This window comes from Triticum urartu, chromosome 3A (genome assembly GCF_056163025.1).
Source record: "Triticum urartu cultivar PI428250 chromosome 3A, HENAU_Tu73, whole genome shotgun sequence".
Lineage (NCBI taxonomy): Eukaryota > Viridiplantae > Streptophyta > Magnoliopsida > Poales > Poaceae > Triticum > Triticum urartu.
The window spans coordinates 266,820,389-266,836,942 of NC_141875.1; positions in this window are offsets into that span (position 1 = coordinate 266,820,389).

Sequence of the window (16,554 nt, forward strand, 5' to 3'; positions counted from 1 at the left end):
GTGCAGTCTTCTGAGTTTTCCTCAGGTGTTGCTACGTCTCTTGTAGTTGTTTGATGAAACGATGTGGGTTGAGCCTGAAGAGTCTTCAACAACTTCTCGCCTTTTGAAGTGATGGGGTGAAGGTGGCTCCTCGTAGCAGGCATTGACTCGGTCTTCTGTTGTCTTCTTAATCATGACGACCCCTTTTGCCTTCTAAGGCGTCGACGGTACCAGGTAGGTAATCCCTTATGCAATGATATTAACAAGGCATAGTAGAGGTCCAACATGTCGATTACGTTGATGAAAACATCGACACCAAGAGCGGGGGATGAAGAGAACCGTTTTCCTACTCACTATAGTGAGGCGGGCCAAATGGCGAGGTTCTCATCCACCGGTGGTTGCCGATACAATAACGGTAAGGACATGATTGCACTATTAGCGATGTCTATCATGGTCTTGCATATCTTACACCCTGATCGTCATAGGACAAGGTTGCATCATCCTGGGGCAAATTCAAAGGTGTCACCATCCTCTGGGTCTTCATGTCCTCATTCTTCAAAGGCGTATCTTCTGTTGGCATCGTCTTGTTGTGATGTCGCGAATCTTGGGTTCAGAAGAGGTGGGTGAGTGTTTGGCAAGGTTTACTCCTTCTAGGCCATCCACGAGGATTACAAGGAATCCCATGGTCAGGGGCTTGAGGGTGCTAGCGACCGTTTGCAATAGTTTTGAAGGGAAGGGATCGATGGGGAAAGTATACCTTAGTTTTTGAAAAACTGAGAAGGGAAGAGAAGTATAGATAGTTTTGAAAACTTGTAATAGTTTTGGAAATAGTTTTACCCTAACTAACGACCATGCTAACTAAGGCTCCCTACAGTCAGGATGGCTCTGATACCAGCTCTGTGGGGACCCCGACTCATAAGTCGTGATCATCGAATGCACGTGTACAGTGATCCCAGAGATCAATGCTCACTAAACACACAGAAGCTGAATAACAAGAGTCGTACATCCATACATAACATTTTACACAAGTAGGACCATTATGGTCAAGTCTTGAGTATATCATCGCAGCGGAAATCTTCAATAACAACTTGGACCCAAGCCATCTGCCTTAACCCTACAGGCATTAGGACTGGGAAGCGTCCTAGCTCGCATGTTCGTCGCTGAAGTATTCTTCATTATGTCTTGTTCTTTCATGCCTGGCCAATAAAATAACCAGTGGCAAGCCAATGAGTACTTTGAAGGTACTCGCAAGCAACCCATGTTTTGGTTCAAGATACAACAATGCATGATATAGGAATTTTTTTGCAGAAAGCTAGTTTTGAGTGCAACGACGTGTTCAACAACTTGTAAGACATGCATCAAGAGAATTCAAGTAACCATGAGGACAGGTTACAGATATCAACATAAATAGAGTGGGCATCAACCCAACTCAATCATGTAAAGTCCTTTGACTTGACCCAAGTAGATCTTCCCACTTATCCAAACACACACACTGGTTTGTAAACATGTGGACGTAGCCCAAGAGCAGTTACCCAACTGTCCTTGACCGTGGACACGGCTATTCGAATAGTTTTACACTCTGCAAAGATTGCACACTTTACCCACAAGATCCGGGGAACTTCCGTGTCATCCACGACCCGCGGTACCACAAGTACCCGGGGTAAGCACCCGATCACTATCTTTCCCTAGACGACACTAGCATGGAGTCCACTCGTTGTTCCGTATCCTCACGATGTACATCATACGAGACTCACTCGAGATCGTAACATCCGAGAGGGGACACAACGGTGTATCCGGTGCCCTGTGAAAACAGTCATGGCCACCCTACCTGGCACGACCCCGTCCCGAGAGAGCGCACCAACAACTCTCCCGTCACTAGTAATGCGGGCTCCAAGCTAGTATCGGCCTAGTTAATCAATAATGCCCTTTCCCATACAAGGGTAGAGTGGTTGCGCATGTAAGGTTGGAATAACGGTCGCAACTTAAACCAATCCGTTTTGAAAAACAACACACACACTTGCCTCGGTACACCACTTCGTCATCAAGTGGTTACCCAACTCATCATCTCCCCCGGGCATAAGTCGCACCCGATGGGGGTTTTCGAAAAGTCTTTTGAAAATACTTTGTCTCCATCACCATGCATATTCCCGTCCCTTTTTGCGTAGCACTACTTTAGCATCCTATCTACTCCCATCGGCATAACCCTCATAAGGAGGTAGGGTCATGCACAATGGAAGTATCAACGAGGAAGTAATAGAGGCAACCCATCAAAGTGGTTACCATCTCATCATGATTCTGATGCAACACTAATAAAGTGCTATATGACATGCATAAAAAGGGTTTCTTAGACATGGTCAAAGGGCTGCTTGCCTGGTTCATCAGAGTCTTGAAATCTTCTGGTCCTTCTCCAAGTACTCCGTCTACTTCGGCAACTAATGTCGGAAACAATCACAATAAGCAACACAGCAAGGCAAGAATAAATGTTCTCTAAAAATATGAAGTTGACTTTTCTAGGATACCTCTGGTCATATGAGGAATGACCAAAGTGATTTCATTGGAATTGGATCAATGGATATTTCTAAACATTTTTATATGATGGAATCAAGGGGTTTATGGAATTGCAAGAAGTGTACAGAAGAATTATTTTGGAAAATGAGCAAAGGCACCCATTTAACAAGGAATAATTTTAGGAGCATCTAGGAGTTGGTTTCACTAGATTTGGAGTTCAAAGGAATTTCCTGGGGATTTGCAAAGTTGGTTATATATGGATAATTGTACCAATATTTGATGTGGTACATAAAGCATTGGCAAAAATGTTCAAAAACTAAGTTATGAGAATATAAGTATCTAGGAATTTGAATAATTGCATTTTGATCAAGAATGGGCTCTCTGTGATTTTCTAAAGTTCATCACAGAAATGGAAAATTAGGATTTGATAAATAATTGTGAAGGAAATATTTCTGGAAAAATGTGAAAATATCACCTTGTGATAGGGCATGATTTTAGGAACTACCAGAATTTGAATTATCAAATTTGGAGTTAATTTTAATTGTCTATGAATTTTTGAAATTCCTTGAAAAAGAAACAGACAAAGGTTTTGCCGAAATGGGCCGGATCCGTGCGGCGGCAGCGCACACTGTGCGAAGTTTAGCGGTAGGGCGTCCTTGGGCCGGCCCAGCGGCTCGGCCGCACGCGCGCAGGGGCCACGTCGGAGGCGGCTTGATAGAACTACGCCTTCGTGCGGGGAAGGCGGGTGAAAGTGAAACCGTCTCCACTTGCCAGCGTGGCCCAGAGGCTGGGCCACTGACGAGCGGGCCCCGCCCGCAGGTTGTCTCCTTCCTCGCGCCAGAAGCAGAGGAGGTCAACCGAGCGGGGCGCCGGCGTGTTCCCCGGTGGTTCCAGCCATCCCCGACGGCGTTCGGCGTACCGGTAGAATCGGGAGGCAGGGCCGCGCCCATCCCTAGGCGCCACGCGAGCTGGGGAGGTCCAGGGCGACGGCGACCCTGACACCGGCGGACAAGGCTTCAGGAGAAGATGGTTGCGGTGGCACGGGGCACCAGAGCGGGAGAAAATGAGCGAGAGAGCTCCGACGGTCTGCTGCGGTCCTCCTGGTGGCGAAAGGATGGAAGGGGAGGCCCTGGTTTGCCGGAGCCGGGTGGAGGCCGACGGCGGCCATGGAGAGGGCAAGAGGGCACGAGGAGGAGAGAGGGCATGTCAGAGAGGTTCACGGGAGAGAGGAGGTTTGGATCGACTTGAGAGAGAGAGTCGGGGTGGTTTAAATGGGCGTGGCCGCGGTGCACCGTGGGCGGCATCCACGGACGCGCTCGGGCGAGCTTACAGAGGGGAGAGGAGAGAGGTTCTGGAGGGGGCCGGCAGCGTGCCATGTACTGGACGCCGAGGCGACCTCGGGGGACACAAGGGGGAGGCCCTAGGTGGTCCGGTGGCTCGGGCAGAGAGCGGCTACAGTGCTAGGGCGCACTGTAGCGCGCTCCAGAGCGTATCTTTAGCCGGCATGGCCATTGTTTTGGCGCCTTGGGCGTGGCCAATAGTGTCCAACAGCTCTAGGGGGAGTAAACAAGTGGGGAGGAGCTTTGCATGCCTTGGAGAGCTACTAGGAGAGGAGAGAGGTTGAGGGAGAGAGAGAAAGAGGCTGTCCAGAGAGAGAAAGTGAGGGTTTCACCCCCAAATAATTGATCTATTGAAAGGGGGATTATTGGATGTAGAAGGTGACTAGATTAAGCTCTGATAAAAAGTTGATCTCATGGAGAATAGTGGAAGGGGTCAAAACAGTGGTTTTTGTAAAATGTCAGAAGGTGTTTGATGGTGTTTTGGGCAATCAAAAGATTTCCATTTGACATGATATTTGACAGTATCAAATGGTATATATGATTTATGTTGGTCACCAAGTTTGAGTCCATTTTAATAAGGTTGCCAATGTAACTTTGGCAAACCCTAGAAATCAGCAGAAATGGACTTGCTTAGATCTAGCTAAGAAAAACTCTTCTTGTTGGTGCACCACTTGGTGTAGTGTCATCATTTGAGTATTTTAACATGTCCACAAAAATTCAGATCAAAAGGATAGACTTGGCAATGTAGAGTTGTTCAAATTTGGTTCTGGTCAGAGAGGGTTATGGGGCACTTTGATCAATATAAAATTTTCTCCAACTTTTTCCATTTGGTCTAGATCAATGATTAGACCATTTGAGCATGTTCACAAGGTTTGAGAACATTTGGACATGTTTGGCAATGTAAAGTTGCTCAAACTTCAAAATGGACGGAAATGGTTTTGAGGGGATTTCATGGGGTTATACTATTCTCCATGACATGATACTTGTCAAGATCATCAAACATGTCATATGTGACATGCTAGAATTTTCTTGGAATTTTTGGAGAATATTTCCTTTGTAAATATTGCAAAATCTTGAAATATCCATAAAGGGTTTTTGAGGGATTTAACCAATATTTTGATCATGACCATGTGTTGAAACTCTTATATATGGACAATATATGTCCATTGAGTTTCCCTAGGTTTTACCAAATATTTTTAAAGCATAAAAATAATTTTAACCTATTAAAGACCATTTCTGGCCTAAAGAAAAAGCCTTTAAATAAAATAGGTAAATAACTTTTAAAATTATATTTTTGTGGTTTTTGGGTATCCTATATCTAATAGGAGACAAATATATTTTTGTAAAGATTTTTACTGCCCTTAATTAAGTACTTGCAGTGCAAACCTCAATTCAGGGGTTTTTGGAAAACTAATTTTTTTAAATACTATTTGGCCAAATTATTTTTGTAAGAAATTATTTTTATGTCCTATACACATGGCATGATCATTGGTTCAAGAGTTTGGAGCAAGGAGATGAATTATAGGAGTTGGGGGATTCATTTGATTTTTAGAGCACTTGCAAACAACAGACAAAAATCCTATCAAGGCAAGGTCCAAAACACTCAAAAGTTTTTGTCAAACCACATTTTATCATTATTGTTAGCTTAAGTGTTTTGGCATGAAAATCAGGGTGTGACATTTTCTTTTTAATTATTACTACTACAGCAAAAAAATAAACTACTCCGAATTTTTTGGTTTTTCTTAAGGTTTAACAAACACACAAGAAGAAAGCAGGAAAAAGAAAATAAACTAGCATGGATATTACAGTGAAAGAGTATGAGCACCGACATCTAGCAAGGAGTGTGTGTGAACATAAATGTAATGTCGGTGAGAAATACGTACTCCCCCAAGCTTAGGCTTTTGGCCTAAGTTGGTCTATTGCCACGGCTGGCCCGGCTGATGTCCATAATAATAGTTGTTGGGGTCGTACAGTGATGAGGAAGAAGAAGGCTCCGATTTCCACTGGCTGGCAATCATCTCCGGATCCCACTGATAGTTAGACTGCCGTGAAGGATCAAATTGTGGTTCCGATTCTGGCTCCTCGGCTGGTGCAGGGTTCCGGTAGGCATGAATAGCCGTCAACGGAACAAGGTACGTGCCTACAGTCAAATCAAACAAAGAAGGAGCAGGCGGGATAATAGTCTCAGGATGATGTTTGTTAAAGAACAATTGATATTTAAGCTCTCCTGCCCTATTCTTAACAATAAAATCATGTGTCACCATACTTTTGTGATCTAGATAAACACGGGGCAGCACCTTTTCTTCCTTCTCAGCATGCCTAATAGGTATGTTAAAATGTACGGCTAGGCGTGTAGCATAGATGCCTCCAAAGATGGGGCCTTTGGTACGGTTCATACTTAACCGTCTAGCAATAATACCACCCATACTAAAAGTGTTATCACTGTATAAACCGTGGAGCAGAATAATTATATCAGGGATATTAAGGTTTCCATAGTTTCCGCGTCCAATTAAACAACGACTAGCAAATAATGCAAAGTAATGTAAAACGGGAAAATGTATTCTAGTGATTCGTGCATCGGAAACCTTTCCTAGTTTCTCCTACAGTGATAGTATCAATTAACCCAACCACATCATCATGATGTGGTTCTTCTGTCTTGCCCTCAAAAGGGACTAAACAAATCCGACAAAAATCATAAAGTGATATCTCCTTATGCTCATCATATAAATGAAACTCCACTGTAGGTGGTGAGTTCCTAGAATGAAAATGAAAGTTTTGCACAAAGGTATTTGTGAGTAAGAGATACTGATCGCATTGGTCGTGGAGGAAAGTGGTGAGGCCTGTATTGTGAGCCAATTCATGAAAATCTTCATAGATACCGGCTGCTCTCAAGAAATCATCAGAAGGCCATTCACACGCCCGAATCTCCGCGGTGCGCGGCAAATTATACTTAGGCTTCGGTATCTTTTCCTTCGAGCTTTGGCTCGATGAGCCCCTCAATAATCTCCTCATCATTTTCGGAAAAATTCTGAAATTTTTAGTAACTTCAAACAAAAGTAAACCAACTTCAATAAAACTGATAGCAACTACTCCTACAAGTGCCTAGAGCCTATATCAAGCATTAGAACTACTTAGAACCATATAAATTTGACATGCAAGCTCAAGAACAGGGTCACCTAAGCAACAAAAATTTGCAATGAATAAAGAACTAGAACAAAAACTAATTGGACCAATGGAGGAGTCACATACCAAGGAACAATCTCCCCAAGCAGTTTTGCGAGAGGTGCTTTGAGCAAGGAGATCGAAAATCACAGCAAAAGTAGCTGGAACTCGTGCTTGAGTTGGTTTTTCGGGTTTGTGCAAGACAGAGGAAGAAGATGGGTGCTGGGATAAGTGGAGGAGGGCCACCATGGGCCCACGAGGCAGGAGGCGCGCCCTAGAGGGGGGCGCGCCCACCACCCTCGTGGCCTGGTGGCAGCTCCTCCCGCGGTAATTTTTGCACAGTAAATCCTCAAATATTCCTGAAAAAATCATATTAAATTGGCATGTCATTCTGAGGACTTTTATTTTCGGCATATTTTTATATTGCACGGATAAACGAGGAAACAGACAGAAAAATACTATTTTTACTTTATTTCTACTAATTAACAGAAAGTATAGAGAGGGTACAGAAGTTTGTGCTTCTAGTTTCATCCATCTCATGCTCATCAAAAAGAATCCACTAACAAGGTTGATCAAGTCTTGTTAACAAACTCATTCCGATAATCATGAAACCGGAGAAATTTCGAATAACACTAAGTTACCTCAACGGGGATATGCACATCTCCTATAATAAGTATATCATATTTCTTTTTGACAGTAGGAAGAGAAAATTCAAAACCTCCAATTATAATCGATGGAATTTTTCCAATGGAGTTGATACTATGAACTTGAGGTTGTTTCCTCGGAAAGTGTACCGTATGCTCATTACCATTAACATGAAAAGTGACATTGCCTTTGTTGCAATCAATAACAGCCCCTGCAGTATTAAGAAAAGGTCTTCCAAGAATAATAGACATACTATCATCCTCGGGAATATCAAGTATAACAAAGTCCGTTAAAATAGTAACGTTTGCAACCACAACAGGCACATCCTCACAAATACCGACAGGTATAGTAGTTGATTTATCAGCCATTTGCAAAGATATTTGGTAGGTGTCAGCTTATTCAAGTCAAGTCTACGATATAAAGAGAGAGGCATAACACTAACACCGGCTCCAAGATCACATAAAGCAGTTTTAATATAATTTCTTTTAATGGAGCAAGGTATAGTAGGTACTCCAGGATCTCCAAGTTTCTTTGGTATTCCACCCTTAAAAGTATAATTAGCAAGCATGGTGGAAATTTCAGCTTTCGGTATCTTTCTTTTACTAGTAATGATATCCTTCATATATTTAGCATAAGGATTAGTTTTGAGCACATCAGTCAATCGCATACGTAAAAAGATAGGTCTAATCATTTCAGCAAAGCGCTCAAAATCCTCATCATCCTTTTTCTTGGATGGTTTTGGAGGAAAAGGCATGGGTTTCTGAACCCAAGGTTCCCTTTCTTTACCATGTTTCCTAGCAACAAAGTCTCTTTTATCATAATGTTGATTCTTTGATTGTGGGTTATCAAGATCAACAGCAGGTTCAATTTCTACATCATTTTCATTACTAGGTTGAGCATCATCATGAACATCATCATTAATATTTTCATTAGGTTCATGTTCATTACCAGATTGTGTTTCAGCATCAGACATAGATATATCATTTGGATTATCAGGTGGTTCAGCAATAGGTTCACTAGAAGTTTGCACAATTCTATCAATTTTCTTTTTCTTCTTTTTAGAAGAACTAGGAACATCAATATTATTTCTCTGAGAATCTTGCTCGATTCTCTTAGGGTGGACTTCAGGATACAAAGGTTCCTGAGTCATTCTACCAGTTCTAGTAGCCACTCTAACAGCATAGTCATTTTTCTTACTATTCATTTCATCAAGCACTTCTTTTTGAGCTTTAAGCACTTGTTCTACTTGTGTGGTAACCATAGAAGCATGTTTGCTAACAAGTTTAAGTTCACCTTTAATATTAGCCATATAATCACCCAAGCGTCTAATCATATAAGCATTTTCTTTTAATTGTCTACCAAAATAAGCATTGAAGTCGTCTTGCTTAAACATAAAGTTATCAAACTCATCCAAGCACTGACTAGCAATTTTAGTAGGAGGAACTTCAGCTTTATCGTATCTATAGAGAGAATTTACCTTTACTACCTGTGTCGGGATATCAGGGTCAGGAGGTTCTTCAATAAATAAAGAATTGAGATCATAAGTTTCTTCAACAGGCGGTGAATTAAGACCATGTATTTCTTCAATAGGAGGTAAATTCTTAACGTCTTCAGCTTTAATACATTTCTCTTTCATAGATTTCTTTGCCTCTTGCATATCTTCGGGAGTGAGAAATAGAACACCTCTCTTCTTCGGAGTTGGTTTAGGAATAGGCTCAGTAATTGGAGCAGGAGCTGGCTCAGGAGGTGCCCAATTATTTTCATTTGTCAACATATTATTCAATAGAATTTCAGCTTCATCTGGTGTTCTTTCCCTGAAAAGAGAACCAGCACAACTATCCAGGTAATCTCTGGAAGCATCGGTTAGTCCATTATAAAAGATATCAAGTATTTCGGGTTTCTTAATAGGATGATCAGGCAAAGCATTAAGTAACTTGAGAAGCCTCCCCCAAGCTTGTGGGAGACTCTCTTCTTTAATTTGCACAAAGTTGTATATTTCCCTCAAAGCAGCTTCTTTCTTATGAGCAGGGAAATATTTAGCAGAGAAGTAATAAATCATATCCTCAGGACTACGCACACAACCAGGATCAAGAGAATTAAACCATATCTTAGCATCACCCTTTAATGAGAACGGAAATATTTTGAGTATATAGAGGTAACGCGATCTCTCATCATTAGTGAACAGGGCAGCTATATCATTTAACTTAGTAAGATGTGCCACAACAGTTTCAGATTCATAGCCATAAAACGGATCAGATTCAACCAAAGTAATTATATCAGGATCAACAGAGAATTCATAATCCTTATCAGGAACACAAATATGTGAAGTAGCAAAAGCAGGGTCGGGTTTCATTTTATCTCTAAGTGATTCTTTGTTCCATTTAATTAATAACCTCTTAAGCTCATATCTATCTTTGCAAGCTAAAATAGCGGCAGAAGATTCCATATCAAAAAGATAACCCTCAGGGAAAACAAGCATATTTTCATCATCACTATCATCATCGTATTCAGATTCAATAATTTCTTTTTCTCTAGCCCTAGCAATTTGTTCATCAAGAAATTCACCAAGGGGCACAGTAGTATCAGGCATAGAAGCAGTTTCATCATAAGTATCATGCATAGCAGAAGTGGCATCATCAATAACATACGACATATCAGAACGAATAGCAGAAGCAAGTGTAGGTGTCGGAAGCTTACTCATAACAGAAGGCGAATCAAGTGCAGAGCTAGATGGCAGTTCCTTACCTCCCCTCATAGTTGAGGGATAAATCTTGGTTTTTGGATCTCTGAAGTTCTTCATAATGATAAGCAGATATAAATCCCAAGTGACTCAAAGAATAGAGCTATGCTCCCCGGCAACGGCGCCAAAAATTGGTCTTGATAACCCACAAGTATAGGGGATCGCAACAGCTTTCGAGGGTAGAGTATTCAACCCAAATTTATTGATTCAACACAAGGGGAGCCAAAGAATATTCTCAAGTATTAGCAGCTGAGTTGTCAATTCAACCACACCTGGAAACTTAGTATATGCAGCAAAGTGTTTAGTAGCACAGTAATATGATAGTGGTGGTAACGGTAACAAAAGTAAAGATAGCAAAAGTAATGTTTTTGGTATTTTGCAGTGATTGTAACAGTAGCAGCAGGAAAGTAAATAAGCGTAAACCAGTATACGGAAAACTCGTAGGCACCGGATCGGTGATGGATAATTATGCCAGATGTGGTTCATCATGTAACAGTCATAACATAGGGTGACACAGAACTAGCTCCAATTCATCAATGTAATGTAGGCATGTATTCCATTTATAGTCATACGTGCTTATGGAAAAGAACTTGCATGACATCTTTTGTCCTACCCTCCCGTGGCAGCGGGGTCCTATTGGAAACTAAGGGATATTAAGGCCTCCTTTTAATAGAGAACCGGAACAAAGCATTAGCACATAGTGAATACATGAATTCCTCAAACTATGGTCATCATCGGGAGTGGTCCCGATTATTGTCACTTCGGGGTTGCCGGATCATAACACATAGTAGGTGACTATAGACTTGCAAGATAGGATCAAGAACTCACATATATTCATGAAAACATAATAGGTTCAGATCTAAAATCATGGCACTCGGGCCCTAGTGACAAGCATTAAGCATAGCAAAGTCATAGCAACATCAATCTCAGAACATAGTGGATACTAGGGATCAAACCCTAACAAAACTAACTCGATTACATGATAAATCTCATCCAACTCATCACCTTCCAGCAAGCCTACGATGGAATTACTCACGCACGGCGGTGAGAATCATGAAATTGGTGATGGAGGATGGTTGATGATGACGACGGCGACGAATCCCCCTCTCCTGAGCCCCGAACGGACTCCAGATCAGCCCTCCCGAGAGGTTTTAGGTCTTGGTGGCGGCTCCGTATCGTAAAACGCGATGATTTCTTCTCTCTGATTTTTTTCTCTCCGAAAGCAAATATATAGAGTTGGAGTTGACGTTGGAGGGCATCCAAGGGGCCCACGAGGTAGGGGCGCGCCCTAGGGGGGGCGCGCCCCCCACCCTCATGGACAGGGTGTGGGCCCCCTGGTCTTCATCTTTGTTGAGGATTTTTTATTATTTTTCCAAAGATGTTCCGTGGAGTTTCAGGTCATTCCGAGAATATTTGTTTTCTGCACATAAAACAACATCATGGCAATTATGCTGAAAACAACGCCAGTCCGGGTTAGTTCCATTCAAATCATGCAAGTTAGAGTCCAAAACAAGGGCAAAAGTGTTTGGGAAAGTAGATACGACGGAGACGTATCAAGGTCATACTGAATGAAGTGCACAATTCTCTTCTTTCCATCCACCCAGGCAGTTAGAAGATGTACCATGACCTCAAGCGGTCATATTGGTGGACTCGAATGAAGCGATAGATTGCTCAATTCGTGAATGAATGTGATGTTTGTCGAAGGGTGAAAGCAGAACATCAACGACCAGCTGGCCTCCTCCAACCTCTTGCTATTCCAGAATAGAAGTTTGATCATATCAAAATGGAATTTGTCACTGGCTTTCCCAAGTCCAAGCGTCAGAAAGATGCTATCTTCGTTGTCATTGACAAGCTTTCAAAAGTGGCTCATTTCCTTCCAATCAAAGAATCTACCACGGCAGCTCAGTTGGCAGAGCTATACACCTCCAGAATTGTCTCGTTGCATGGGAATCCTCAATTGATCTCTTCATACCACAGAAGCATTTTCACTTCCAAGTTTTGGGACTCTTTCCAGAAGGCCATGGGCACCAACATTCGTTTCAGCACGGCTTTCCATCCTCAAACAAGTGGCCAAGTTGAAAGAGTCAATCAAATCCTCGAAGACATGCTCAAAGCTTGTGCATCTCTTTCGGTATGAAGTGGGAAGATTGCCTCCCATATGTCGAGTTCTCCTACAACAATAGCTACCAAGCAAATTCGGGCAAGGCCCCCTTCCAAATTCTCTCTGGCAGAAAGTGTCGCACTTCTCTCAACTAGTTCGAGACTGGTGAACGCCAACTTCTTGGTAATGACATGATCACAGAAGCTGAAGAAATGTGTAAAGCCATCTGTGAAAATCTCAAAGACGCGCAATCGTGCCAAAAGAGTTACTACGATAGCAAGCACCATGACTTGGCTTTTGAGATTGGAGACCATGTCTATGCTACCTCTTGAGCACTGCATTGGTTTTCCCTTGAAGAGGAAAGGGTGATGCAGTAAAGTAGCGTAAGTATTTCCCTCAGTTTTTGAGAACCAAGGTATCAATCCAGTAGGAGATCATGCTCAAGTCCCATGCACCTACACAAACAAATAAGAACCTCACAACCAACACGATAAAGGGGTTGTCAATCCCTTCACACTCACTTACGAGAGTGAGATCTGATAGATGTGATAAGATAAGATTTTTGGTATTTTTATGATAAAGAGAAATAAAGATGCAAAGTAAAATAAACGGTAATAGAGATAACTAAGTATTAGAAGATTATTATGATGGAAGATAGACCCGGGGGCCATAGGTTTCACTTGTGGCTTCTCTCAAGAGCATAAGTATTACGGTGGGTAAACGAATTACTATCGAGCAATTGATAGAATTGAGGATAGTTATGAGAATATCTAGGTATGATCATGTATATAGGCATCACGTCCGCGACAAGTAGACCGAAAAGATTCTGCATCTACTACTATTACTCCACACATCGACCGCTATCCAGCATGCATCTAGAGTATTAAGTTCATAAGAATAGAGTAATGTAAGTAAGATGACATGATGTAGAGGGATAAACTCATGCAATATGATATAAACCCCATCTTTTTTCCTCGATGGCAACAATACAATACGTGTCGGTTCCCTTTCTATCACTGGGATCGAGCACCGCAAGATTGAACCCAAAGCTAAGCACTTCTCCTATTGCAAGAAAGATCAATCTAGTAGGCCAAACCAAACTGATAATTCGAAGAGACTTGCAAAGATAAACCAATCATACATAAAAGAATTCAGAGGAGAAACAAATATTGTTCATATATAATCTGGACCATAAACCCACAATTCATTGGATCTCGACAAACACACCGCAAAAGACGATTACATCGAATAGATCTCCAAGAAGATCGAGGAGAACTTTGTATTGAGATCCATAGAGAGAGAAGAAGTCATCTAGCTAATAACTATGGACCCATAGTTCTGAAGTAAACTACTAACACATCATCAGAGAGGCCATGGAGTTGATGTAGAGGCCCTCCGTGATCAATGCCCCCTCCGGCAGAGCTCCGAAGAAGGCCCCAAGATGGGATCTCTCGGGTACAGAAGGTTGCGGCGGTGGAATTAGGTTTTCGTGGTGCTCCTGGATGTTTGGGGGTACGTGGATATATATAGGAGGAAGAAGTATGTCAGTGGAGCAACGGAGGGCCCACGAGGGTGGAGGGCGCACCCAGGGGGGTAGGCGCGCCCCCCTGCCTCGTGGCTTCCTCCGTTGTTTCTTGACGCCCACTCCAAGTCTCCTAGATCACGTTCGTTGAGAAAATCATGTTCCTGAAGGTTTCATTCTGTTTGGACTCCGTTTGATATTCCTTTTCGACGAAACTCTAAAATAGGCAAAAAACAGCAATTTGGGTTGGGCCTCCGATTAGTAGGTTAGTCCCAAAAATGATATAAAAGTGTAAAATAAAGCCCATTAACATCCAAAATAGATAATATAATAGCATGGAGCAATCAAAAATTATAGATACGTTGGAGACGTATCAAGCATCCCCAAGCTTAATTCCTGCTCGTCCTCGAGTAGGTAAATGATAAAAGAAGAATTTTTGATGTGGAATGCTTTCTAACATATTTCTCAAAGTATTTTTTCTTTATTGTGGCATTAATGTTCAGATCCGAAAGATTCAAGATAGAAGTTTAATATTGACATAAAAATAATAATACTTCAAGCATACTGACTAAGCAATCATGTCTTCTCAAAATAACATGGCCAAAGAAAGTTATCTCTACAAAATCATATAGTCTGGCTATGCTCTATCTTCACCACACAAAATATTTAAATCATGCACAACCCCAATAATAAGCCAAGCAATTGTTTCATACTTTTGATGTTCTCAAACTTTTTCAATCTTCACGCAATATATGAGCGTGAGCCATGGATATAGCACTATGGTGGAATAGAATGGTGGTTGTGGAGAAGACAAAAAAGGAGAAGATAGTCTCACATCAACTAGGCGTATCAACAGGCTATGGAGATGCCCATTAATAGATATCAATGTGAGTGAGTAGGGATTGCCATGCAACGGATGCACTAGAGCTATAAGTGTATGAAAGCTCAACAAAAGAAACTAAGTGGGTGTGCATCCAACTTGCTTGCTCATGAAGACCTAGGGCAATTTGAGGAAGCCCATCATTGGAATATACAAGCCAAGTTCCATAATGAAAAATTCCCACTAGTATATGAAAGTGATATCATAGGAGACTCTCTATCATGGAGAGCATAGTGCTACTTTGAAGCACAAGTGTGGAAAAAGGATAGTAGCATTGTCCCTTCTCTCTTTTTCTCTCTTTTTCTTTTTTTCTTTTTTTTCTTTGGGCCTTCTTTCTCTTTTTTGGCCTCTTTTCTTTTTTCTTTTTTTTTGTCCGGTGTCTCATCCCGACTTGTGGGGGAATCATAGTCTCCATCATCCTTTCCTCACTGGGACAATGCTCTAATAATGATGATCATCACAATTTATTTACTTACAACTCAAAAATTACAACTCGATACTTAGAACAAAATATGACTCTATGTGAATGCCACCGGCGGTGTACCGGGATGTGTAATGATGCATGAGTGACATGTATGAAAATTATGAACGGTGGCTTTGCCACAAATACGATGTCAACTACATGATCATGCAAGCAATATGACAATGATGAAGCATGTCATAATAACGGAATGATGGAAAGTTGCATGGCAATATATCTCGGAATGGCTATGGGAATGCCATAATAGGTAGGTATGGTGGCTGTTTTGAGGAAGGTATATGGTGGGATTATGGTACCGGCGAAAGATGCGCGATACTAGAGAGGATAGCAATGGTGGAAGGGTGAGAGTGCGTACAATCCATGGACTCAACATTAGTCATAAAGAACTCACATACTTATTGCAAAAATCTACAAGTTATCAAAGCAAAGTATTACGCGCATGCTCCTAGGGGGATAGATTGGTAGGAAAAGAACATCGCTCGTCCCCGACCGCAACTCATAAGGAAGACAATCAATAAATAAATCATGCTCCAACTTCATCACATAACGGTTCACCATACGTGCATGCTACGGGAATCACAAACTTTAACACAAGTATTTCTCAAATTCACAACTACTCAACTAGCATGACTCTAATATCACCATCTCCATATCTCAAAACAATTATCAAGTATAAAACTTCTCATAGTATTCAATGCACTTTCATGAAAGTTTTTATTATTGCCATGTTGTTCTATAGGACTCTCAAAATAATATAAGTGAAGCATGAGAGAAAAATAGTTTCTATAAAACGAAACCACCGCCGTGCTCTAAAAGATATAAGTGAAGCACTAGAGCAAAAACTATATAGCTCAAAAGATATAAGTGAAGCACATAGAGTATTCAAATAAATTCCCAATCATGTGAGTCTCTCTCAAAAGGTGTGTATAGCAAGGATGATTGTGGTAAACTAAAAAGCAAAGGCTCAAATCATACAAGACGCTCCAAGCAAAACACATATCATGTGGTGAATAAAAATATAGCTCCAAGTAAAGTTACCGATAGACGAAGACAAAAGAGGGGATACCTTCTGGGGCATCCCCAAGCTTAGGATTTTTGGTGTCCTTGAATTTTACCTTGGGGTTCCATGGGCATCACCAAGCTTAGGCTCTTGCCACTCCTTGTTCCATAATCCATCAAATCTTTACCCAAAACTT